Raw genomic sequence first — 23,823 nt, 5'->3', positions numbered from 1 at the left:
AAGAAGCACAGACCTGGAAACTCATTTCAGTTCAGGGTGCGACCTGCTGCCTGTGGTTCCTTCTGGACCTCGGGGGAGACCACCACGGTCCCCCGCGGCACAGAGGCAGGAGAGCGCTGCCAGGAACCCCGGCGCAAGCACTGCACACACTCGGAGACGAGAACCCGGCGTTAGCGGTTCCTGAAGCTGTCTCGGAGGATGGGTCGGGATCCCGCCACCGGCTTCCCGCACCGCAGGCGCAGGGAGTTCCCGCGCGCGGCGCACCTTTGCGGTCGGGTTTCCCGGCTGCCTTCCGGGAACCCCGCCGAGCCCCCGCTGCTCGGGTGGGCGCAGTCTTCCCCGCTTCAACCCGCAGCTCGCTCGCCTCCCTCTGCCTGCGCTCCGAGTGAGCGCTCGAGGTCCCTCTCTGAGCATGCGCAGCCCGGTGCCCTCCCCCCCCCCCCCCCCCCGCTACCCCCTCCCCGCCAGCCTTTTGCTCCTTCCTTTCATTAAACAAACAGGAGATCCTGAAACCTGGACCCTCTGCTAGCGGCAGCGCGAAGAGGAGGCGGAGGAGGAGGCAGAGCGCGGGATGTGCGCAGAGGAGGATCTGTGATCCCGCGCCCCCCCCCCCCCACGCGTGCGCGCACACACTCACACACCCGCACTCACACATACACACACACTCGCACAAACACACACTCGTACACGCCCGCGCCGCGCGCTCTCTCTCCCACGCAGGCGGAATGCAGCAGAGCCTGGGGAGCGTGTCTCCGGCCGCCGACTGAATGCACCTCGCCTCCAGCAGCGGGACTGCCCAGTAGGGCGCGCGGGAGGACGCTCCGCCACGAGAGGTGAGTGGGGCGCCCGCAGCCTCGGGCGGCTCCGGGACGCCGGGGCGGCGGGGGCCAGGCTCCCGGCCGGACTCGGCGGAGCAGGTGGCCCAAACCCGGCTTGCGGGTTTCCAGGTGCAGAAGAAGGCGGCGCCCGGGACGTACAGGGGGAGAGGACGACCCCGGGAAGGGTCGCCTCCTGCGAGGTGTCAGATGGACCCAGCAGAAAGCTACACCCTCCCTGCTCGTAAACTTTCCTCCCCTGTCATTTGGGAAACGTGGAGACAAAGGGGGCGTGGAGGCTCCCTCCGTCCGGTTCCACCCTCCTGGCTGCCTTCGTGGCTGCGACGGGAGCCGGCGTGCGGGCGGGGGCGCCCTGCAGGTAGCTGGTGCCAAGTCCTCCAAGCCCGGGAGGGGGTTGGGATTTCTCACCCCGGCTGTAAGCGTCGCCTTTGATTTCCCCTCAGGCGTGGGCACCTGTAATCCCGCCCCAACCACGCACCCTAGGCGCATCGTAGTGTATGTGTGGCGGGTGTACACCTGGAGAACTGCAGGGGTAGCCTTTGCCTTTCCCACTCAGCGCCAGTGCCAGAGGCGCCGGGGTGAGGCTCGGGTCAGTGCGGGATTGAATGATGAGTTACTGAAAGGCTCGCCATAATCACCTCCTGGGAACGCCGGGCGCCGGGATCTCTCCTCCCCCGGGAAGGTGCTGTCTTCACGCACACCAAGGCGGCGGCACTGGGAGCTGGGTTGGGGCTGCGGTGGCGGCTGCTGCAGCTGGAGGAAGCTGGGGCTTTATTTTTGCCCTGGGGTTTTATGACACACACACAGGTGGAATATGTGGAGGATTCTGGGTTATTTTTCTTTGTGGGGCTACCGTTTTCCCTTTTAACCTCTTTCGTGGGAGAGATTCTTTGCAGCCTGGTAATCTGGCTGGTGGAAAGACACCGTTCTGAGTATCTCTTAGGTCCCGGGGAAGAGGTCCTCAGAAAAAGGATTTCCTAAAAATGCCAGCCCGGTTGGGGCGGGGCCTCAGAGCGCAGAGCGCGGGCCGGCACCTGGGAATCGCCTCAAATCTAATGGCCCTTTGAAACAGCAGAGACTGAGTCAGCGTTTGAGGAGTCCAGGACTGGGACAAAGGGGACTGGAAGAGGGACAGACGATGGCTATTTAGGAGAGGAGTGACTAGAAGCTAATTAAGGCAGGAAGAGGTCCAGTGTGAGGCAAGGTACGCTGCCGGCTTCACTGAATTCATCTACCCTTTCTACTTCTATGGATGGTGGCTTCCCCCCGGCCCCCCCCCCCCCCCCCCCCGCCCATGGATGGGACTCTAATATGGAGATTTCTGGAATGTCACATCTGGAGTAAAAAAGACTTGGTTATTCCTGCGCTGACCTTTGGCACAATCACAAATTAGGTCTTTGAGTCTAGAGAGTGCCATGTGTGAAAGTTTCTCCATCTTGACCTTTTGTTTCTATCTGGGAGGTGGGATGCGTGGACAGGTATAGTTTTTATTCCTCTGTACTCCAAAAGCCTTGGAAGAGGAGAGTGTGGGGAACCTGGAAGCCAAGCTGATGCTGACAGAAGAAAACACTAGAAGCTCAGATCCAGAACTTGAGACTATGAGTCGTCAGAGAGTTCTGGTGGAGGCCATGTCTCTGCTGCTCTGGGGACCTTTTTAAATTTTTATTTTTAACATTTTGTAGCTTCTTTGAAGTGGAAGAGAGCATAATATACATGAAACTAATTGAGCAAATTCACAGATAAAAGAGATTTTGACTCACAAGTCAACATAGCCAAAGGTGAAGAAGTTTTTGAGAAAGCAAAAAAAAAAAAAAAAAAAAAAAGCGAGGATTGGGAAAGGGATGCATACATATTATTAAAACAGTTTTGCTTTGGGATACCTGGGTGGCTCAGTCGGTTGAGCGGCCGACTTCGGCTCAGGTCATGATCTCGCGGACCGTGAGTTCGAGCCCCGCGTCGGGCTCTGTGCAGATGGCTCAGAGCCTGGAGCCTGTTTCAGATTCTGTGTCTCCCTCTCTCTGACCCTCCCCCGTTCATGCTCTGTCTCTCTCTGTCTCAAAAATAAATAAACGTTAAAAAAAATTTAAAACAAAAGTTTTGCTTTTACGATTTTTTAAAAAAGTTTTTATTCAAATTCTAGTCAGTTAACATACAGTGTAATATTAATTTAGGGTGTGCAATATAGTGATTCAATACTTCCATACAGCTTTTATGATTTTTAAAAAGCATTTAGTGAGATAAAAATCTGAAAGCTTTTTTTTATTTCCTAAAACAATAGTGAAGAAAAGACCTCTCCAGAAATATTTTCAAGTTGATATTGGCATGAAGGGGTTTAAATGTAATTATCAGCATATGTCCTTTTTATTTCACGGTGAACATTCTCATCATTTTCTTTGCAAAACTTGGCAAGGAAAGATTAAAAAAAATTTTTTTTTGCTTTTTTACTAGGGTTCTATTTTCTCTCTTTATGATATATTTCCTCTTCCTACATCTGCAATCTCAGTTCATTTTGATTATATGCAGATTCTATTTACAAGCATTTATTGACCACCTATCCCATATTTAGCATTGGAAGTCATATAAAAATATATAACATAGTTCTGGGCCTCAAAGGGTTTATGATCTAGTTGTTAAGATTAACACACATGAAATAATGAGGGAGTAGGATACGTCTATACTACTACACAGTGAGTTCTTAACATGTATGCTGTATACTCTATCCTCCCTCCTGGATTTTCTCAACATTTAGAAAATACACATCAGCACTTCTTATGTACTGGAGGCTGGGGGCAAAAAAGACTACAAGGAAGTAAAAAATAGTCCCAGCTTTCAAGGCAGGGGAAATAGGTAATTAGCTAACTATGGTGCAGTCTGTTTAGCTGTTATAATTATAGGGTAAATAGAGTACCAGTAGTACAGTGTTTGTTTGTTTGTTTTTTCCCCTGGGTGACTTGAGATATTTTTGAAAATGAATGGTCTTCTACCAGGTAGGAAAGGATAGGAAGGACATTCCAGGCAGAGGAAATGTGTGAAAGTGCCTGATGAGTTAGGGTAACTGTAAACCATCCCATGTGGCTAGAGCACAGGGTGCTGGAGTAGGAATACAGAGATGAACAGCAGCTGGGTGACATTAATTGACAACTAATTCTGTGTTTGGATACAGATATGCCCAGGATGCTATGAAAGCACAAAAGGAGGGCATCCACCTAAGGAGGCTGAGAAGATCAAGAAGGTTTCTTTGGGAGGTTGAGGTGAGCCGAGTCTTGAAGGACAAGGAGAAAAGAAGGGCTTTCCAGGCCGAAAAAACTATGTGAGAACTGGAAGTAGTTCTGTGTGGCTGCAGCAAGAGAAGTGGGTTCTTGGCTCCATGGAGTGGCCAACCAGCAGGCCAGACATCAAGTGTGAATGGAAATATCCCAAGCCAAAGAGCTTCAGTTTTATCCAAAAGGCTAGGAGAGAGTTCAAAGGAAAGTTTGAGACATGATCAGATTTACATGCGAGAAAGATGCTTGTGACCACAATGTGGAGGATGGATTGGCGGTGGTGAGACTGGAGGCAGGGAGCGTATTGTGGAAATGATGAGGATGGTGGCAATGGGGGTGGAGAGGAGGAGATGCTCTCTGGGAAACAAGTGAAAAAAGTAAATCCTGCTCATCTGAGGAAGAGCCTCCTGCCGCGTGCACCCATGCTCCCCTTCACTTCCCCAGCACTCGTGTGGCTCTCCTTCCTGTATTTTGAGGGAAAGGTATTCACAGTTGCATCTCCAGCATTCATCACAGTCTTGGTACAGAGTAGGGGTCATTAAATATTTGTTGAATGAAAGACTAAATCAGTGAATGAGAAAGCCGGTCATGAGGTGATTTTTTTTTTTTTTTTGCATTAGAATAGTAGAAGCTAAATCATGACTTCCATTTCCCCAAGGTGATCATCCTTTGGGAGGTCAGTGACAAAATGATCCAGGGAGACTACCTCTCTAAAGAACTTTCCTATGAAGTGCCAATAAAAAGCGGCATTGTGACATCACACTTTTTATGTTTAAGATAGTTTAGCATCAGCCCATCTTGGAAGCAATGGCACTTAGCATAGTTCCTGATTCATAGTAGGCTGGCGGTGAATGTGAATTCCCCTTTCCTTCCCCCTTACTTGTCAGAATTTCCTGACATCATGTGGTTTGCTCAAACTTTTCAGATAGTCTGGAGCTAGGGAGTTTGTAAGGCACAGGGTCTCATTTAAAGAGCTCATAGCATCTTGGCATCCTGGGAGGAGGGCCAGACAACCCATGTTCTAACCATGCAGCCCTAGGAAATGGGTCTCTTACTGAACCAAACCCAAGCATATTGAGCTCCAATCTTAAAATCCCAATAAGAGATATCAGAACAGATAAAAACGTGACAATTTGTTTTCAGTTGACTGTAGGAGGTGAAAGAGAAGGAGTATCAAAGATAGCATTTTTGTTTGACCTTTGGGTGGGTGGTGGCAGAAGAATGGGGAGAGAGGTTAGCTCAGAAAAGTGAAAGACGTAATGCCACGTTGTGGAAATTGATTTTGGGGTGGCACTGGAACATCCTGGAAAGCACATAGTACAGATCCCAGGGTGTAGTGATTTCACAGTAAATGCCAACTATTGTTTTTATTTGTTTTTTATTATTTTATTTTATTTTATTTTATTTTATTTTATTTTATTTGAGAGAGAGCATGAGCGGGGGAGAGGGGCAGAGGGAGAGAGAGAGGGAATTTCAGGCATGCTCCATCCTCAGCGCAGAGCCCAATGCGAGGATCGGTCCCACAACCCTGGGATCCTGGCCCGAGCCGAAATCAAGAGTCAGATGTGCAACCAACAGAGTCACCCTGGCCTCCCAGCTATTATTTTTATTAAGGGAGGATGGAGAGAGCAGGAGATCATAGAGCCCGAGTAAGTCTCCGCATTTAGCAAAAATTTAGGGATGCTGGAGAGCAACAAGTACCATAGACAGTTCTGTAGCTTGTCCAAAGTTACCAAGCTAGTAAGTGGCAGAATCAGGTCTAATTTTTTTCTTTTGAAAGAGAGAGAGAGAGGGCACAAGTGAGTGAGGGGGAGAGAGAGAGAGAGAGGGAGAGAGAGAGGGAAGTGGGGCTCATCTGAAGCAGGGCTCGTGTTTTACCCAAAACGGGGTACACGTTCACCTGAAGCAGGGCTCGAGCTCACCCGATGTAGGACTCAAACTCACAAACTGTGAGATCATGACCTGAGCCAAAGTCAGATGCTTTACGACTGAGCCACCCAGGTGCCCTAAATTTTAATAATCCTACAGTGTCTCTCCTCATCAAGTATGTAAATTACCAGGATGATTTTAAGTGCAGAGACGGTGAAAAGATTGAAAGTAGGGAACTGAAAAAAGACAGTGAAAAGGGGTTCACTGTGACCATTAGGAAAGCAGTGTTAGTACAGCAGTGTGCTCAGAAGCCATATTTCTGGGCTTGAGTGGGGAACGGGAGGTAAGAAGATCCAGGCAAGGAGAACCTATCAGTCATTTATGAAGTCTGGTGGGGGAAGAATTATGGGGCCAAAGGGAGAAGGAGCAGTGAACCTCAAATGCAGTTTTTATCGAGGGGGAGCTGGCTGAGGGGAGCTGGTGTCCAATGAGAACAAAAGGTGTGGGAAATGAGAGCAAGAGAGGAGAGAAGGAAGGATGCCTCTTTCTAAGAACATAAGAGGATGGATTTGAGGAGGGATGTAGAGTGTGCTCTCCTTCCCCATAACTAAATGACTGAGGTGCTTGCTACAGGCCAGAGAATCCAGATCCTTGAGTGTCGTACTCTAAGGGTGTCACTTGGCTGCACAGGATGTTGAACTTGTTTAGGTAGCAAGGTGGCTGAGAGTACAGACTCTGGAGTCAGACAGGCTGTTTTGAATTTTGGCTCAGCCCCTCAACTGTGTGACTTTGGGCACATAGTTTACTTCTTGGTGCTTCAAATTACGCTTGTCTGTAAGGTGTCTATAACCATCTTGACCCATCACATAGAATTGCGGGAATTAGTTAATATTTGTAAAGCCAGGCATAGAGTAAGTGCTCAGCATATAGTAGGTATTGTGTGTGACTACAGTGAGGTTACAAACATAAAGCTTTGACGTTATTAGCGATGGTGTGCTTTGGCGCTCATTAAAAAAAATTATTTGGGTTGGGTTATAAAGTAGTTGGCTCTAATCCTGTCTTCCTAAGTGCTGGAATTAAATCAGCAGACACAAATTTGGCAACAGCAGAGCAGCTCCACCTGTCATAAGCCTAGGTGGAGTAGCTGCGTGCTGGGGGTGTCTGCCCAGCACATTTGCCTACTTGCCTCGTTCTCGTGCCTGTCTGGGAAAGATGAAAGTTTGTTTGCCTCAGGCTGATCCCAGCCTTCTTCAGGCTCACAGGCATCACACAACAGCTACGTAGCTGTTTGGCAAATTGTTTGCAAGGAAGTGACTACGTATATTAATTATAGCACCTCTTTGGTACTGAGGGTGTAAACTCTAAATATCTCAGATGTGAGATTTCCAATAATCCCTGGGAATTAAAAGCCTCCCTTCTTTATGGAAAAGTTCGTGGTGTGTTCTAAAACAGCATCCCAGTGGAAATGGAAGCCCTGCCATCTAGCTAATTTGCAACAGAGCAGTGCCTGGAACCCGGGTCTGACCATAACCCAGCACTCTTTGCCTTACACTCTCCATTATATTCTTACACTGTCCTATACTGGCTTGTACTTTCATTACTGCTCTGTAATCAAAGACTGGTTTTTGTTTGTTTCATCCACCCCATTTATACTAAATACCACCCATACTACACTTATGGTTCTCCAGCCAAATTTTTCTTTGTTACCTTCAGGTCTTTGGCCATGTTGTTCTCCTTTTCTGCAACTCCATCCTTGCCTTCCCTGCCTAACTCCTTTAGTCCTTTAGGACAGAATCTCTTCCTAGGGAAGGTGGTCCTGGCCTTTTAGCACTAGGGTTGGCTTCCCTTTCCATGTGTTTCTGTAGCCCTTAACTTTGTATTTTCATCACCTAACATAGCACTTGTTACGTAGTAATTGCTCAGTAAACATTTTGGATTGGATGGCTGGCGCAGTGAATGAATCTTGTCCTTGTGAGTCATTGCTGATGCTCCAATAATGAAGCTTCATGTTATAGAAAACCATAGAATTTGCAAGTTCACAGCGTTGCTGGAAGGTTTCTAATCAGACTTCCAAGTGAAACAAGATGAGGAAACTGAGAACCAGAGAGGTTCAGTGACTCATCTGAGGCCATGTAGCTAAGTAATGTGAGGACTGGGACCAGAATGCCAGGTACTGATTTCAGATACAGGGCCTACCCAGGGCCTGGATTAGGGTGAGCTGAGGGGGACAGGGTTATGCAAGTGCATGGTTTATTCCTATCTTTGTTTAAAATGTTGATGTTTTGTTCATCATGGATTTTTTTGCATATATTGCAATTAAAAACTTTTATTAGTGTTTGTTTATTTTTTAGAGAGAGACAGACTGCAAGTGTGGGGGAGGGAAGAGAGAGAGGGAGACACAGAATCCGAAGCAGGCTCCAGACTCAGATGTCAGCACAGATCCTGACATGGGGCTCAAACTCATGAACCATGAGATCATGACCTGAGCCAAAGTTGGACGCTCAACCGACTGAGCCACCCAGGCACCCCATATTTTTTTTAAAAATTGCATTAAAATATTGTTTATCTTCGTTACTGAATTTTTTGGCTCCCCTCTCAATTTTGTCCTCAATGCAAGTGCCCTACTGGCCTCACCCTGGTTTCAGCTCTGCCCTTCCACAAAGTAAGAGAGAGAATATTTTATAGCCTTCCAACACTAGTGTAAGAATGCAGTTACACTTTGTATGGCATGGGCCCTAATTGAAAATATCAAAGGAAACACCACTCAACATGGTGGTGGGAGCTGTTAATAAACGTTTTATGACCTGGCTGATCTGCTAATTAGTAAGCATTACATTCACAGTATAAAGCTCGGCCAAAAGGAAAAAATGAAGTTTGAATAAAAGCTCTATCTACCTATCATCTGTCTATCTCAGGGCTAAGGACGATGTAAAGATTATCTTCATTTATAAGTTTATGTTGTTGTTAATATATGTCTATATTTTTGAATTTTTCAAAGACCGAAGTTGGAAAAAAGAAAATTATTCTACCCATTAGCTTGGCTGGTTTTGGCTTATGGTACTGCTGGCCTGTTTTGAAGATTTGAGGTCAGAAGTTAAAAACAAAAAACAAAACAAAAAAACCCCTTGGCCATTTCTGCCAAAAAATTAGGAAAGGAAGGAAAAGAACTATTAATAGAGATGAGAAAAAGAATTAAAGGGAGGAAATTTTGAGGAGATATCTACTAAGTACCATGCAAGGCACTACTATGGAGTATAGAAGAGGCTTTACATATATTATTTCATTAGTTTCTTCATGCAGGACTAGATATTAGTATCTCATTTGACAGCTGAGCAAAGGCCAGTTAGCTTTCCTAAGCTTTCAAAGCGATAGCTGGATCCAAACATAGGTCTGAGTTCAAGGCCTGTGCTCATTCACTTCATCCTTCTGATTCCCAAAGACTTGGGGTGAGAGATCACCCCACCCCCTTCCGCCATCATCAGGGCCTCGGGGCGCAGGCCTTCGGCAGCTTGTCTGTATTCACTGGATAGAAGTCAGCAATCAGCCCCTCCCTGCCGTTATTTCCTCCGTCTATGGTACATTTATCTTTTTCCATTCATCAATAGCAACAGAAAGCAGAGATGCATATGCACAGGAAATAAATTCCCCTCTTTGTGTGAATGTCATAAATTTTTACATGACGTGAAAACACATATTTCATATTGCCTCCATTATGTCAGAAGGGGCTTTTTCTTTGGGCATTATGGCATCAAGTGTTCTAGAAATGCTCACAGACACAGACTGAAGAAAAGGCTATCATAATTACTGGAGCAAATCCGTCACAATGAGGGGTAATGTATTTGCACAGCTGATGGTCAAGGGTTTCTGGGGTGCTCTTTTTATTGATGTTTCTGATGAATGGCATGGAGCAGTGACCCCCACTCCCAACGTTTTAAATTCAATGAAATCCATACTCAAGTGGAATCGGATATAATTAACAAGAAATGAAATCTGGTCGAGAGTAATGCTGTTCAGCTCAGAGCTCTACAAGCTGAGCATGCTTTATCGTTATTCCCATCTTCCAGCCTTTGCTGGCTATTGCTTCCAGGCAAACCCACACACTAAAATGCTCTAATAATCAGCCCACAGCCTTCTCTCCTGGGGGTCACAGGAACTGAAAGAAAAAAAAAAGTAAGACCTTTTCATTCACACTTGTGTTAACTGGAAAAAAACATTCTGTGTGTGTGTGTGTGTGTGTGTGTGTGTGTGTGTGTGTGTGTGTTTTCCTGCAGTGTGAAAAGCAAGGCAGCATCTCTAGGTTTGAGAAAATCTTTTGGGTTTAGTTTTTAACATAGGCTGACATGTAAAATGTGACACAAGCAGTTCCTGGCCAGATTAGTTTGGAACAATTAGAATATTTTAGCAATCTAAAACGTAAACAATTATATATGTACTATAATGTTATACAAAATGCAGATGTAATGAAGTGCATGGCATGGAAAGTAAAAATCAGTCTTATTTCTACTCCAATCTCTTTTCCAGAAAAACACTGTCAATTGTTTAGTGTATGAGCCCCCAACATTTTTGGTCCATTAACATTTACATATGTTGTTCTTTTTTTCTCATTTTTTTAAAGGTGAGATTATACTTTACATACTATTTTGCCATTTAATTTTAGTTATGATTCTAAACGAAAGCAAATTTTAGGTTAGTAAGCATCTGGTAAATAGTACTGTTGTACGAGAAGGATGAGTGCCACTTTCCATCCTAAAATAGAGCTCCTCTGACATAGCCTAGGGTTCTTTGGCCATTTGTCTGCATGTATATTTTGTAGATACAGTCAGTGAGCAGATATTTTCTTAGCTCCTTCTAGGAGACACCTACTCTACCATGAGCTTTCCTTCTATCTAGCAAGAGATAAAATAATGAGGTGACTTAATTTGAACTTAATGAATGGCAACAGCTGTAAATTCTCCTTGATTCACACAATTGCTGGAAGGGATAGTCTACTCCAATTGTCTTATTTTTATTTTTAGATGAGAAAAGGGTCTGTTGAGGTTCACCGACTTCTCCAGGGTCCCACAGCGATTGGAGAGGCTGGCATGACAGGCTGGTTTCTAGCCTAGAAAGGCAGTGCTGCTTCCATTATACCTGACTGCAAAACAACCCTCACATCTGGAAGAGGGAACAAGGGAACTCACTTCATAAACACTAGCTTGAGCAATGAATCCCTAGCAAATTGTGCCTCATGCTTTATGTAAATGTTCTCACCTACAAGCTGCTGCTGAGACTGTATCCCCATCCTCACTCCCCTCTGCCCATGTAACCACTGCTCAAACTCTACCTTCTCCTCCCTGGCCTGATATTCTCCCACTTTACTAACACTTTGAAGTTAGGCAACATCTGACGCTAACATTGAGGTGAGATGGTACCATGTTCCTAGAGAGGGTATTCTTCTATAAACATTTTAGCAGAGATTAATTTTTCAGTTTCATTTCTTGCCATCTTGAACCTTAACGAATGAGTTCCAAAATAAGTAAATTTTACCTGCCAACTTTAATCAAGGCAGGAACTCTTCCTTATAGTAAGTGATGATTTTTTCTTCATAATGGGAGCATCAGTAAAACTGATTCTTAAATACTCCAATTATTTTTCATTGCTATGGAGGCAGGCTCCTGTGGTGGGCCAATAGCTTGGGCTGTGCAGACAGAGGGAGCTGGGTTCCAGTCCCAGCTCTGCCATTCACTGGCATTGTGATGTCAGGCCCCTCCCTTTGTCCTTCAAAGACTCAGGTCTCTCCTCTGTGAGATGGAGGCAATAAAAGCATCTTGCCGCCCTGGAAGAGATTTTGTAAGGAATAAATAAATTACTTGCCACTAACATAGAGTTTAGAACATAATAAGGGCTAAGGACATTGTAGCTACTATTATTCATTATTTATTACACATACATGATTGAATAGTCCTCAGAACCACCTGGATATCAAGCTTTAAAATCCTGGGTTGTCCCATTTTCTTCCACAACACTTTAACCTCCATTTGTTTGTTTGTTTGTTTGTTTGGAAATTAAGACTTAAACCAAGAAGCTGAAAATATACATCATTAGATAACCCCTAAACTTTGTTAGGTCTTCATCAGAATATCACCTTCAGTCACTCCTGACCCAAGAACCATGGAATTCAGAAGCATAGCAAGGGGTGGGAAAATAGAAGGGTTTGATCAATACATCAAAGCTCTGCTTTAAAGAATAAATCTCAGCCCTCGTTCTCTGCATCTTTCTACTTTGATAGAAATGCTTGGGAATTGATGAAAATGTATGCCTTTCTCAAACATGAAGATAACATTATTAAACACTACTGGTTAAATATATACTATAAGTCTCATTTTCCCTCGTTTACTGCTAGGTTACCTAGATATAGACATGTATATAGAATCCCAGTCACTCACGCGGTGCTGGGGTCTCCCCTTTCACACCACATGACAAGAAGCTACCTGGCCTCTCCCTTTCAGCATTCCTTCTCCTTGAGAGTGACCATAATGGATGTACTCAAGATTAAGGCTGATTGGATCTGAGTCTGTGTTGGCCAGGATTCAGAGAGCTGGTGCAGAGAAAGTAACCTTGATGTGCATTAAAAAACTCAAACATACTTTTACCTCAGGATTTTGTACTTGCTGTTAGCTCAGTCTAGAGTGCCTGCTTTGCAAAAATCTACATCTCTCACCCTTACCACTTTATACATCATGTCTTCATCATATAGGACCTCCCTGGTCCATCTTTAAGTCTTTAGTCTGCTTTGTGCTCTGCCTCCTTTTACTAAAATGTAAGCAAGATGATAGAATCTATATGTCTTTTCCCTTTTTACATCCCCAAGTCCTAGAAGAGTGCCTGTCACACTCTATAACTTTAATTGAAATTTATTGAATAAATGAGTTAATTAAAATGTAAAGAATAATTGGCATCTTGAGAGTGGATCTAGGAAACCTGTGGAAATCACTAAATCCAAAAGGCAGAAGATGAGACAAAAAAATCTAAAAATGTGAGATAGCTCCAGAGATCTGCTGGGCAGATCTAGGAATGCATGTTGGTAACAAGACCCGAGGTGGGGTGGTGGTGGTCACTGAGGATTGCTCCAAATGAGGCAGAGGTGTCTCAGTTAAGCGACTCTCAGACACATGGGGTGCTGGTGGGTAGGAAACATACCAGCAAACTTACTTCTGCAGAAGAGTCCATTTTACAGTGGACAACTTGAAACTTTAAAACATTCTTCCAGATTGAGCCACATTTGGCCTCTTCTCTAGCTATATGGGGCCAGATGGCCAGATTTAGGGGCGCAACTCATATGAAGAAGATAAAATTAAATAGTGAGCAAAGAAGCCAAATTTCATTTTATAAAGACTTATTTATATAGTGCTCCAATGAAATGAGCAAATTAGTCACAGATTCACAGATTAGGAACCCATAAGGAAAATACCTTTGGAAAACCTAAAACACTTCTTTTGTGTATCACCCACTATGGGAGAAATGTATATTTATATAGGAAATCTAGCTATCATGGGATCTTTAAATATGAGGTTACACCTGGTTACTATATTTGGCTCAGGGTAAAATGTTGACAGGTGTTCTGTGTGGTTTGTTGTATTTGTGTGATCAGGGATACAGTGACCAAGGCAGCTCTGTGAAGGACTGGACTGCCCTGAAGTTGTCCCAGAGTTTCTCCTGGAGAAGCTGTTCAAGGTGTGGCAGCATTGCCTGAACACATGAACCCAGGTCTTGATTCCTGTGAATTTCCTTGGAGATCCATGATTACATTTTTTTTTTTTGTGGTCTTTTGCTTTAAGTGTAAGTTTTCACTCCCTTGAACACCAACTACATAGAAGCTTACCAAAACTAATCAAAGGGAAATGTAAAATTTTTGGAGTTGAGCTATGTTAAAAGAGAGTATGCTATTCTATAGCAAAAATAGTCCTTTTTATAAGAGATCAGTCTTTGTAAGAGTCATAACGAAAAGCCAATTTGGAAGCAAAAGATGAAAAAACTAAGCTTTATCTTTATACATGGAGAAAATAGAATTTATAGGAAAAGAACTGAAAGAAGAGGAATCTAAACATTCTGAACGAGGTGAATTGATTGCCTGGTGTTACAAGATGGGTAAAGACACTAGAGAATAAGTCAGAATTTATCAGGTCACTAGTGCCTTTTCTAGTAAGGCATCTGGCAGATAGAATGCCCCATAGTCTTTCACCAAAGGGTGACTCTTCATCAAAGAGGGACTCTTTCTCCTCTCCTCCTCCCAGCTCTCACTTTTGCTGTAAATTCTTGTTCTTCTACCTTTTCCTCAAATTCAAGATTCTTTGTTGCTAGTGGATTCAAGGGAACAATTCATGAAATTAGGGTTTCTTTTTTCTCTTGTTCCTCCAGAAAGTCTGTAGGGGCCATCCCAAGGATACTTTATATCAAGATTTTTTTCTGGCTTTTTAGTAGCAAAGAGAAATCTCTACCCACCAAGACTTTCCCTCATTTTCCCATTCCAGGTGCTAGATCCCCCCAACTTTTTCCTAAAACGAATGGTAAGTTACCTCTACAGTAGGTTCAGCTTCCAAGTAAACATGCTTTTGAACATATAGAACCACAGAAAGAAACTTGACAACTTTTCTTTTTCTTCAAAAGTAATTTTGATTTATTTCTTGATTTGAGTTTAGGGAATGGCTATAACTTAAGTGATTGAAAGGAAATTCTATTGAATTATAATTGCCTGGGTGATATTTTATTATTTATTTATTTTTTCTGGGTGATATTTTATAAATGAACATGATTTAAATATTGTTAAAATGTGAATTAAAAAGAAAATGGTTCCATTATTATAGGAGATGAAGCACAGCATTCACCTTAACAATTGTTCCATATGGACTTCACCCAGCATAGTTTCTTGTCTGACATTTCCCAGTCTTCAGCCTCTTTTCTACAGAGCTACCTGTTCCTTGCATTTGTCTTCATCTATGCTCTTGCCAATTTTAGACAGCTCTTGCTGCTAATCTTTAATGCATGTCTCCCACCCTCTCCCCCAGACAACTTCACAGCCCATACCCATCCCAGTCCCTGAAAGAGAACATAAAGATTATTTGTAAATGGTGGAATATACTGGGAAGGATGAGATTTCAATCAAAAGATCTGAGTTTGGGGTGCTTGGGTGGCTCAGTCAGTTGAGTATCTGACTCTTGATTTTGGCTCTTGACTTGTGTCATGATCACATGGTTGTGGGCTCCGAGCTGAGTGTGGAGCCTGCTTAAGACTCTCTCTCTCTCTCTCTCTCTCTCTCTCTCTCTCTCCCCCCCCCTCCTTCTCCCTCTCCCTCTGCCCCTCCCTAGACATGTGCACTCATGCTCTCTCTCTCTAAAAAAAAAAAAATCTGAGTTTGAGCCTTGATACATCTCTCACTCACTATTTCTCAACCTCTCTAGATTTCATTACTTCATTTATAAAATGAAGACAAGGGTAACTCATAAAGAATTGTTTGGGGATAATATATGAGAGGGTAAACTAAAATTCTGCAAAAGTGCTCATTTACTAATACACTGTTAACTAATTCAGCACCATCATTTTATAGAGAATGAAGGGAGAAAATGTAACTCTTCCAGGAATGCAGGACTCAATTTTTTACTGTTCATTTGGCATTTGAAAACCAAAGCATGTAGTGTGAATCAGATGGAAACATACGTGCTGGATGAGGATATAAATCACCCTAGGCCAGATGTGTTTCTCTTTGATATGACTTGGAAGTGTTCTGTGGTAAACAGAGTATATGTTTGGCATTCATACAGGGGATCATTTATTACTTACCTAAAGCTATTAAGTTTTTTGCTTACTATGTTCCTGTTTTAATATGAAGTCTGTCTGAGATTACTTAAAAGGGGTGAGAAGATTTTCAGCCTTGTTTTTAAAACTATAAGTGACAGGTCACCTGGGTGGCTTGGTTGGTTAAGCAGCCAGCCAACTCTTGATTTCGACTCAAGTCATGATCTCACAATTTGTGAGATGGAGCCCCGCATCAGCACAGAGCCTGCTTGGGACAGCGAGGAGCCTGCTTGGGACACACACTCTCTCTCTCTCTCTCTCTCTCTCTCTCTCTCTCTCTGCCACTCCCCAACTCATGAACACACACACACTCTCTCTCCATCAAATAAATAAACTTAAAAAAATAAAACTGTAGGTGAGTGGATAAGGGGGCTGCTTGCAGAAGAGGAAAATGGAGAGGACAAAGGGAGGAGGGAAGGAAGGAGGAACCTGAACCGATCCAGAAGGGGTCAGCTATTTCAGATGAACCTAAAATAGAAGGAGAAGTCTTCCCATATAGGGCTGTGAGGTCTGAAGGCATTAAACTCAATAACAAATAAGGGTCTCATGCCCTTTACCTCTGTAGAGTTGGAGAAACCAAAACTCTTTTGATGAAAATCACTGGGAAAATTCAACTGGATGAATAGGCAAGACCTGGACAGATGGATTGAGGTTTTAATGACAAGCTAAAGTTGAAACTGGACACATTCCTTTTCTTTGATTATTAGAATATTTGAGTATGCGGTAAATATTTGTTAAATGGATGAATAAATAGAAGAGTGGATAAGTAAGTGAACCCAAAGAGTCAAGGATGAATGGGATTACCCTGAACTTTTGATGTCTAATGGAACAACTTGGTTGGGCAATGGGTAGGGAGAGGGTGAGCTAAAAATGTTCTGGGTTAGAGATTCCAAATGATTGCTCTTAAGAAGCTTATTTTAGCAAGGGTCAGATAAGATGCTTGACCTAAAGCTGTGTACATGGTAAGCAATTATGCCACCTGAGGTTTGAAGAGTTTTATGATATCCTTGACCTGCCCGGAGACAGTATAGAATAATGAGATAAGTGTGGGCTCTAGAGTCCAACAGATGATTTTCAGTTCTGCTTTACTGGCTTTGACATAGGCAATATATTTAACCTGTCCGGCCTTCAATTTCCTTATCTAAAAATGGACTAATAGCACGTACCTCATATGATTATTGTAAGGAGTATTTAAGCTGTGTGTAAATTTCCCAGCGTGTTGCTCATTCCCAATAAATGTCAATTGATTTCTCCTTTCCTTACTCTTGTACAAAATATCAGCAACACCCTTCAGATATAGGCATGTTAAAAATAAAGAAATTTAGAAATTCATATCAACTAACCAATGCTGGTTTTCTCCTGCAGTGGAGAATATACATATACATTCTTAGGCATGTTTGTGTTTATAAGTGCAGTACAATGAGGGCCTGTTGAACACAAATTTCACTGTATCAGTTGCTCCATATGGACTTCCCCAAGATAGTTTTTGTTGTGACATTTTCCCAGGCTCCTGCCCCTTTTCTCTGAGCTACCTTTCCCTTGCATTTCTTTTTATTTTCTCTCTTGCCCATTTTAGACAGCTCTTGCTGCCAATTCCTAATGAATGACTCCCACCCCCTCCCTTAGACAGCTTTGAAATCCATACTCCCACCCAGGGCAACAGGAGAATTACCAAGTTTCACATTTTTCTTTTCCATCATCTGCCCTGATTCAACATGTCTCTTACTCTTACCAATGCCAATAAAATCCCCTTTTTCCTCTTTTAACTTTTCCTCAACCATTAGTTCCTTTAGTTTATTCTTTGTGTTACTGTTATTACAAATCTTGCAATTATCTTAATGTGTTTATCTTGGTTATGTGTCCATGTTAGCCAACAGTCTTTAAAGTGAAGCTTATTGAAATCCAGCCTTGTGTAGTCACACTGGTCTTTCTAGATAACTTACCTTTCCTTTCCCAGCAGAGTCATTGATCATTTTGTTGTTGTTGTTGTTGTTGTTGTTGTTGTTTTTCAGCCATATTTTTACTCTTGAGACTCTTCTTCTCTCAGATACATACATCTAATCCTTTTAACCATTTCTACAGCTTTAGATTGGGGGGTTTTGTTCCTTTATTCTCTGGAGTCCTTGAAATACTCCTGGCTGGCTATCATGAACTCTCATGTTCCTGTTTTAAGGATGTTTCCCTCATTCCACATAATTGTTGATGAGAATAGGTTACAGAATAGTAGTCTACCTAATGACCCCATCCACTCTGAGAAGTGAAATCACAAAAACAATATTAAGCATGTATCTGAGCACTGGGTCAATCATGTTGTCTTTTAGCCAGTAGGTGAATATTTGTCTTTTATCCCTGCTCTTCCTCACCATTCCGTAGTTTGTATCAGGAACACACCATTCCTTTCCTTCATCAGCCCAAGAAATCTCCACTACATTGACTTTGGTTTCTCTTTCCTTTCATTTTTAACCCCCACTGTAGATTGTAACCAGCTTGAATTTATCTTCAGGTCTGAGCCATGTGATTTCCTCATCATTAGTATTTGTGCTTGAAAAATACATGTTTATAATGGTCATGCTGTAGGTAATTTCTTCCTCCAAGTACATCTGTGACTATGGCTTATTTTGAACAGTATCCCATCTTTGAGCAGCCCTTCCATTTCTTTTACTTCTGGCCCATTTTGATTATTGTCATGTGTTTCTTTTTTGGGGGGGGGTGCTGATTTTGTCTAAGATATTACTAATATTTTAAGGAAGTGCATCTTTATTGCTGATAGAGGTGTTTTAGCCTAGGTAAGTCTTGTGATTTTCCTCAAATTGTACCATATAGTTAGGTGGGCACCCAGCCTGTTCCATAGAAGAGGCTCGATTAATTTTTGCCAGTTGACTGACTGAGTGAATCATCTGCTCCTTTATCCCATTTGCCATGCTCAAGAGCCATTTGGCCCCACTTCATTCCTTTTTTTTCTCTGTGTCTTGAGAACTATGTCAGGAAAATGTGTCAGAGAAACAGGTCCATAAATAGATCATTACTTACAGGGAGAAATTCCAAATAGCCTTGTTCTGTGTCCAAGAAAACATCAGGGCTCCTGAAAAGCAAAGTGAAAAATCACAACTGAGCTTACCATTTCATTGGGAAGACAAAAGACACAGACATAAGACGGCGTGATACTTGATCTAGTGAATGTTTGAGGTAAGATGCACTAGGCCTTCCCTGAGCTAATTGAAAACCACAGAGATCCTAGAGCCCTTAGTGTAAACTTCATACTGAGACTCATATATTCTTACAAAGTCTGAGAGAAGAACACAGGTCTTTGGGATGAAAAACTGTCTTGGAGAAATGGGGCTCACAATGAGTCAGTGAATGAACTAGACATCCCTTTTCAGAAAAAGGTTTATTTTTCTTAAGGTAAAGTATGAAGATTGATGTGATGCTGTCTCACTTGAGGGAGATTCTTAGAAGCATTGATTTTATAATAGGAAACATGCACATCTCCTAATGCATTTGCATTGAATGCTCATACTTCAATAGCCACAAATCCTCAGAGGCCAGGAAAGATTTTGGTTCAGAGCTATTGTCTAAAGAGTGGTTATTCACTAATATATGGATGATGAAGACTTGAAAGATAGGAAAATACTAGCAGTATATGTGACATATAGTGGGTTAATAAAAATACTATCAAAGAACACTACAAAATGATAAGAAATAGACAATAATAAAATGAGCAAAGAGTACAAATAAGAAACTCCTAAAAGGTAAAATGCAAATGGCCAGTAACTATATTAAGGGAAATTCAAATTCACTAATAGAGAAAAGCGAATAAAAGCTCAAAATACTATTTTGCAGCCATCGAATTGGTAAAAAAAATGTAAATATTGTTTTTATTTGGTGGCGGCAGGTGTGTGTATGTGTACATATATGTATGTATATCTGAAAATAGACACTTTGTACACTGCTGATGGCTATGTGAATTACTACAATGGTTTCATCACTTAATTGGCAAATATTTCCAAAACTGAAAATGGACACACCTTTTCATTCAGTGCTCTTCCTTTGGGTAAGATATCCTGAGGAAATAAGGGCATGAGTTTTTAAGGACATATATATATCCAATAATGCAGCATTTAGTAGTTCAAACATGGAAAAAATATCTGAATAGCTTATCAACAGGATACTGAATAAATTATGGAATACTAAATAAATTGTAATATTGTGCCACTTAGAAAAATTTGGCTTTATGTTTACTTACCTGGATGTCCATTCTTCTTTGGGAAGTAGAAAAGAAAATTAGTAATTGTAGTGAAAATATGTATATTGCTTACCATGTGTCAGGTATTATTCTAAGCTGCATATATTACTTCATTCAAATATCACAGTAGCAATTTACAATTGAGAAAATAAAGCAGAGAGAGGCCAAATGACTTCCAAGGCCATATAAATGCTTAGTGGTAGAACTAGGATTTAAACCCTGTGGGTTGGCTCCAAAGTTGACATTCTTTTTTTTTTTTTTTTTAAGTTTTTATTTAAGTAATCTCTAAACCCAATGTGGGGCTCCAACTCATGACCCCGAAATCAAGCATCATGTGCTCTTTCAACTGAGCCAGCCAGATGCTCTGATACTCTTTTTTTCATGAATATGCCATTTTAATTTTATTGAGTGGAAATAGTTATTACATTTTAATGAAAAAAAACTCAGTAATAACATAGATTTGGACATTTTGTCTGCTAAATGCATTAATCAGTTTTGAATTCCCAAACAAATTATTTATTAGGTATTTATACAGACATAAAACTAAGAATACCAAACTCTTTAATCAATATTATAATAAAAATTGTTTTTAAAACTTCATAGTTAGAACTTAAGAAAATATGCAATGAATTCAACTCATCTCGAATGTTTTTTGTTAGACGTAATTTACCTTTGTAAACTTACATTTGTTAGTAAAATGACTAAATGGTGTAGCAGAAACAAATAATCTAAATGCCAAAAATAAATAAGAAATTTGCATACATTTAAGATACTCTTTCTGAGGTATGTGTGTCCAGAATTGTAGAAGTGCCTCTTTATAGGTGAGATAAGAACTACAGTGCTACATAAATCCATCAATACTCTGACAAAGAAATGTGAAATGTGAAATCACAGCCGTAGGTTATAATGTAGAATGCAAATCATGAAAATAAATATGGTAGGTAGGGAAAGAGTCTTGAGTGTCACATTCCATTCTGCTTTTTTTACACTTCCACTTTCTTAGGTCTTCTCCACTCTTCTTGGTGAGGTTTTTTTCTATTTGTTTTCTTCTAAAAACAAGTCAAAACCTAACCCATTTTTCTTTCCCTCCCACCTTCTTCCTTCCATCCTTCCCTCCTTCCCTCTCTCCCTCCCTCCTGTCTGTTGAGATGTTTCTCATTTACAATCAATCTGCTGAATAGACTGACATTTGTATCTCCACGAAAATTACAGTTTGGGGGTAAACATAATTTTATATAATAAGCAGAGTGCAATGTGTTAGTTAAATAATACATTGCCCAAACAATAGAGTGAATGTTAAATGAATGGAGTTTTTATATAATGCTAAATACTACTGTGTCATTTAATTAATGAATAGAAATAATTACTATATTTGTAGCTTTAAAATATAAATTATATGGCTCCCTATATGTTTAAATTTCCTGACCGCAGTATAGCCTTTCTTATTCTTCTTTTTCCTTTCACTCTTCATTTGTGCTCTTGACTTTATTAAAAATCCATTATTTGTGGTGATCCAGGCAAAAGTTGCCTTCCTTCACCTCACTTGTAATTTGTAGCCAATATTTGATGAAAGAACTCCCTTAGCTTGGTCTTCAATTTCTTTGGGTCTGTCTCTTCTCGTTGTGGAGGCCGGAAATCCAAGATCAAGGTTCACCAACAGTTTTGGTGTATGGTGAGGACACTTCCTGGTCCGTAGATGATCAGTTTCTCCCTGTGTCCTCACATTGTGGAAGGGCCAAAGTTGGCACTCTCATGACCACACTGTACTTTTTCTTAAGTGATGGGTATTATAAAATCCATTTTTGTATTAAAACCCAAAATAATTATATGTATATGTACATATGTACATATCTATGTGCATATATGATAAAAATGGATGCTTGTAATAAGAGACTTATTTAAAAATTTTTTTTCAATGTTTATATTTGAAGGAGAGAGAGAGACAGAGTGTGAGTGGGGAAGGGGCAGAGAGAGAGGGAGACACAGAATCGGAAGCAGGCTCTGGGCTCTGAGCTGTCAGCACAGAGCCCGATGCGGGACTCAAACCCACGAACTGTGAGATCATGACCTGAGCCGAAGTTGAACACTCAACCAACTGAGCCACCCAGGCGCCCCAAGAGACTTATTTTAAAAAACAAAATAGTGAGATTAGTTTTCCTTTAAGTTTATCATACCCAAACAACCAAAAACAAGAGCCTCCTTAAAAATTGCAGGAGATTCTACAATCTCTGATTCTGTGATCTCTAGATTGATTTGAATCCTCATCAATGTGTTTTTTTTGGCAAAAGACCATGTACTGAGAGAATTTGCTGCCTACTCTGAGACGTGGAGGGGAGTCACAGAGCAGGTTGTGAATGTCATGAAGTTATGAATGTAAAAGACAGAAAAACAATGAAAACTAAGTGTATTTGAGCTCTCTGAGTAGGGCTTGGGTCTCATATTTTATATCCTGATATATATGAGGAAGATATCTCAAATGAATAGGTGCTTTGTTGTCTATGTTGTTACTGGAAGAACCAAGTGTGAAGGAATAGCATCTGAGATGGGGGTACTGTAAGAATACTATTGTGGAGTAGGATAGAAGAAGGATCCCAGAAGAGGTAGGATCCCAGAGGATGATGAGAGAGTACTCAGTAGGTCTTGTCTCTCTATTGATAGTACCAAGTCAATAAAAAAACATAGTATTTATAAGTCACAATTGGCCCGAGTTGATGCCTATTAATGGCAGTTTTGGTTGATCTTAGACAAACTAGAACTATTCTGTTTTAGTATCTAAAGAGAAGCCATATTTAAATGGATTGGCTCCAAATGGTAGTTAAGGAATTGTGCTACGAGCATACTGCCTGTGTTCAAATCCTGCTTTACTACTTATTAGCTGGGTGAACTTGGGCACAATATTTAAACTTTTTTAACTTCAGTTTCCTAATCTGCAAAATATAGATATGAATAATACCTACTTCTGGGGTGCCTGGGTGACTTAGTTGGCTAAGCATCTAACTCTTGATTTAGGCTCAGGTCATGATCTCACAGTTTGTGAGATCAAGCCCCACGTCAGGCCCTGTGCTGGCAGTGCAGAGCCTACTTGGCATTGTCTCTCTCTGTCTCTCTGTCTCTCCCCCCCACCCCGGCCTCTCTTTGTCTCTAAACAAACAAACAAACAATTAATTAATTAATTAAACAAAATAATAGGGGCACCTGGGTGGCTCAGTCAGTTGAGAGTCTGACTTCAGCTCAGGGTATTATCTCATGGCTCATGGGTTTGAGCCCTGCATTGGGCTGTGTGCTGACAGCTCAGAACCTGGAACCTGCTTTGGATTCTGTGTGTCCCTCTCTCTCTGCCCCTCCTTTGCTCATACTCTGTTCCTCTTGCTCTTTCAAAAATAAATACACATTTTAAAAAATTAAAGAAAATAAATCTATTTCTTAAGTTTACAGTGAGGATTAAATGACATAATCCATGTAAAATATATACCATAGTGTATATGACATAATAAGCATATAATAAATGGTGCTTGCTATTATAAAAACTATACCTTGAATATGACAGTAAATATGGTCTTGACCAGTGCTTTTCAAATGGTGGTGATTTTGTCTTCCAGGAGACATTTGGCAAGGTCTGTAGACATTTTTGGCTAACTCAGTGTAGCAGAGAAGGGTGCTACTAGCTTCTAATGGGTAGAGGCTAGAGCTCCTGCTAAATATCTTGCAATGCAGAAGATAATCTTGCACAACGAAGAATGATCTCAGCCCAGATGTCAGTACCAGCAAGGTTGAAAAACCA

General features: G+C 41.6%; 1 protein-coding gene and 1 long non-coding RNA gene across 6 annotated transcripts in view; one reads left to right on the top strand and one right to left on the bottom strand.

The window, feature by feature from the left end:
• PLPPR1 (phospholipid phosphatase related 1) overlaps nt 1-23,823 on the top strand; it is a 590,773-nt gene that overhangs the window by 314,957 nt on the left and 251,993 nt on the right. Inside the window, exons 1-2 of one of the 5 annotated variants that reach the window (XM_053204868.1) lie at nt 486-833; nt 4,000-4,087. The exons of 3 other annotated variants lie outside the window; for them this stretch is intronic. The gene's annotated coding sequence lies outside the window, so the exon portion shown is untranslated. Of the gene's footprint in view, nt 1-485; nt 834-3,999; nt 4,088-23,823 lie in introns of those variants that run through there. One more of the 5 variants, XM_027039557.2, reaches the window with a different exon arrangement.
• Nucleotides 10,953-11,779, bottom strand: LOC113593704 (uncharacterized). The gene is made up of 2 exons (XR_003414012.2): nt 11,495-11,779; nt 10,953-11,122 (listed from the first exon to the last, which is right to left on the bottom strand). It is a non-coding gene; the product is annotated as an uncharacterized LOC113593704 (long non-coding RNA).

This window comes from Acinonyx jubatus, chromosome D4, assembly GCF_027475565.1.
Source record: "Acinonyx jubatus isolate Ajub_Pintada_27869175 chromosome D4, VMU_Ajub_asm_v1.0, whole genome shotgun sequence".
NCBI lineage: Eukaryota > Metazoa > Chordata > Mammalia > Carnivora > Felidae > Acinonyx > Acinonyx jubatus.
The sequence above is the reverse complement of the archived record's forward strand: the minus strand, read 5'-3'. Positions and strand labels throughout refer to the sequence as shown.